We start from the raw sequence: 3,571 nt of genomic DNA, 5'->3' as shown, positions 1-3,571 counted from the left end.
TCACGTTGTTCCATCGTTTGCTCAATGTGACAATCTTTCGTTAAGTGTGATTCACCGCATTGCTCACAACTGATTCGTATTACGTGAATATCTTTAGTCATCTTTTCCATTCGTCTCTCGAAAGCATCTATTTTTGCGGAAACAGAATCAAAGTCATGGCTGGAATCGGCTCTAGCCGTTTTAGATGATATAACGATGTCTTTTTCTTGGTGCCACTCATGTGAGTGGGAGGCTGTGTTATCAATAATTTTGTAAGCTTCAGTTGCGGTTTTCTTCATAATGGAACCACCAGCTGCTATGTCGATGTCTTTTCGTGTAGTAATGTCGCATCCTTGGTAGAATATTTGTACTATTTGATAAGTGTCTAAACCATGTTGAGGACATCCTCTCAACAACTTTTCAAATCTTGTCCACGCTTCATATAAAGTTTCATTTGGCTTCTGTGTGAACGTAACAATTTCTCCTTGAAGTCTCACGGCTTTAGATGCCGGAAAGAATCTTTTAAGAAAATTTTCAACTAAGACATCCCATGTGTCAATCGCTCCTTCGGGTAACGATTCTAACCAATCTTTGGCTTCTCCCTTTAAAGTCCAGGGAAATAACATGAGATAGATCTGTTCATCCTCAACTTCTCTGATTTTAAATAGAGTACAAATCCTATTAAAGGTTCGAAGATGTTCGTTTGGATCTTCTTTTGGTGTACCACTAAATTGGCATTGATTAGTTACCATGTGTAAGATTTGTCCTTTGATTTCATAATCTGGCGCATTAACATCTGGCCGAATAATGGCGTGACCTTGGCCCGTGCGTGTGGCTCTCATTCGGTCTTCCATACTTTGAGGTTCCGTTATTTCCATTTTTGAATTTGTTGAATCCGAATCACTAGAAGATTCTGATTTAACAGTTTGTGATTTCGGAGTTATGATTAGTGGTTCAGGATCTTGGAATTGTCCTTGAATATCCTCCGGGTTCTCAGTTGTGAAGTCGGGTTCAAAAAATGGATTATTGGAAATTTGAATGGGAGTACTTGTTCGACTAGATGATGTTTCTAAAGAAAAATCAACGTCGACAATATTGGCTAGATGTCTTGATCGAGTTACAGGTGGTGAACGTATGAAAGGTGGTGAACGTTTTGCTCGGTGCATTCACTGAATATCCTATTTGAAATTATATAAGTTATCAAATTAATAGACTTTTCTGCTTTTGCCCACATTTCGAATAGCCAAAAGATGCAGCAGGGAGCCAGGATCCTTTAAGTCGGAAAATCCACAACTCAGCCACTAACAAATCCAACTATTACTACGAAGCAGAAAATTTTGGATGTCTATCAATTTAATCGCTTAAAATAATTTTTTGTCAAAATTTAAAGAAGATAAAAATCTATGTCCTAAAAACTAGAGCGTAGAAATGAGAAAGAAAAAGCGCGTTGAGAAATAAGAGTCGAAAAACAAACGTCGAAAAATAAAAAGATCGAAAATATTAATAAGAAAGTAAAACGTCGAAACTTAAAAGTCTAAAAAACTAAATCTAAAAAGTTACACCTAAAGGTATTAAAGCTTAAAAGGAATTCTATATCCAAAACGACAATAACTTAATTAGGCACTAAAATCTATTTAAAACTAAAGCGATAAGCGACGTCGTAAAATTCTAAAGCGCCTAAATCTTAATCTAAAGAAAAAGCACTTAAGGGATTTTACGGCAAAACCTAAAAATCTAGAAATATAAAATAATTATGGCAAAAACTAAGTTTAAAACTAATTACGAACGATAAATATACAATTTACGAATTAAACGATTAAAATATATAATTTATAAAAAAGACAAAAATTGATAAAATTATCACTTTTATAAAATAATATAAATAAAAATATTATTTTTATATTATTTTATAAAAGTAATAATTTTATATATTTAATAATAATATTAAAACTTAATATTACAAAGTATAAATTAAAACTAGAAATAAATATATATTAACTAAAAACCCTAATTAGGTTTAATAATAATCATTATAAAATTTAACCCTAAATCTGTAATTAATGCAGTACCAGGTATGAGCATGTCAGAGAGCTCCGCGAGTGCGGATGTTTTCTGCCCAAATAGCTCCGCGACTGCGGAGTTACGCAGTTTCAAATGGTATTAAGGCTCAAATTCGCAGGTTTAACGTTTTTTTTTACTCTTTTTAATTTATAGAAAATATAATATAACTTAACTAAAACTAAAAAAAAATTACTTATTTGTTTTTATAACTCTTAATAAAAAAATATGAACTTTTTAATTTAAACACTTAAAAATATAGATATATATTTTTCTTTTCTTTCTTTATATTTTTATTTTTAATATTTATAACTTATATATATATTTTAAATGGCTTAAAACTTAAATTTTTTTTATAGCGTTTCGCTTGGCGAAGCTCCCCGGCTGCGGCGCCAAAAACTTGGTGTGTGCAGTGGGGGTGTACGAAATACTATTATTTTTAATACGAAATACGGTACAATTTACACAAGTTTTATTATTTATTTATAGATGGGATATACCTAAACCTTGCTACAACACTATAGGCAGTGTACCTAATCGTAGAGTAGTGTAGTTTTTAGTAAGTCCGATTCGTTCCATAGGGAGACGGCTTATTGCGTACACTATATTTTTAAACAATTATATTTGTATATATATATATATATATATATATATATATATATATATATATATATATATATATATATATATATATATATATATATATATATATATTAGTAATATAATAGTATTATTATTATTATTATAAAAGGGGGGGTTTTACCGTTTAATGACCGGTTTGTCTATTTTAAATAAAGCGTAAAGATAAATGACGATAATATAAATGACAGAATTTAAATTGCGATAAAGTAAATTGCAGTAATTGAAATGACAGTAAATAAAGGTACGATGAAAAATGAAATAAAAGTATTATGCTTATTTAAACTTCTGTAATCATGATGTTTGACGTTTTGATTTTAATTAATTGTTGCCCGGGTTAATTGTCCTTTGTCCTGGTTTATTTGATACCTATCTGGTTTTTGTCCATAATAGTCCATCGTTCATAATTATAAAATGCTCGTCAAATTAACCTTATTCCCGAAGTCAAATATTCCAACTAATTAGGGATTCGAACTGTAACAAGGTTTTAATACTTTGTTAATAATTACACCAGGTTATCGACTACGTGTAATCCAAGGTTTTAATACTTTGTTAACAATTACACCAATTATCCTTGTATGTAATCTACCCCTATTTTAATTGATCCATGATACATTAATTTATTCACTTGGCCATAATGAATAATCAATTACCCAATCCAATTGATTAATTAAATGATTGTAAACGATGTCGTATAAACGTCACTAAATAGGACATTCGTAATCATTTTAATAATTATTAGATTAACTAATTCGAAGATAGGTTCAACAGGTTCCAATGAGTTGTCGCTCAATTAGACAATACCCCCCATCTATTAATAGTCATAGTCCACTTTTGTCCAAACCCGAATTATGGTACAAAATCCAATAACCATATCTTAATATTTAGCTCACCA

The 3,571-nt window shown here is 30.5% G+C and overlaps 1 non-coding gene across 1 annotated transcript; it reads left to right on the top strand.

The window, feature by feature from the left end:
* Positions 1 to 366: 366 nt before the first annotated feature.
* Positions 367 to 473, top strand: LOC139865278 (small nucleolar RNA R71). Its single transcript, XR_011764803.1, has one exon. It is a non-coding gene; the product is annotated as a small nucleolar RNA R71 (small nucleolar RNA).
* The last annotated feature ends 3,098 nt before the right edge of the window (positions 474 to 3,571 follow it).

This window comes from Rutidosis leptorrhynchoides, chromosome 8 (genome assembly GCF_046630445.1).
Source record: "Rutidosis leptorrhynchoides isolate AG116_Rl617_1_P2 chromosome 8, CSIRO_AGI_Rlap_v1, whole genome shotgun sequence".
Lineage (NCBI taxonomy): Eukaryota > Viridiplantae > Streptophyta > Magnoliopsida > Asterales > Asteraceae > Rutidosis > Rutidosis leptorrhynchoides.
The sequence above is the reverse complement of the archived record's forward strand: the minus strand, read 5'-3'. Positions and strand labels throughout refer to the sequence as shown.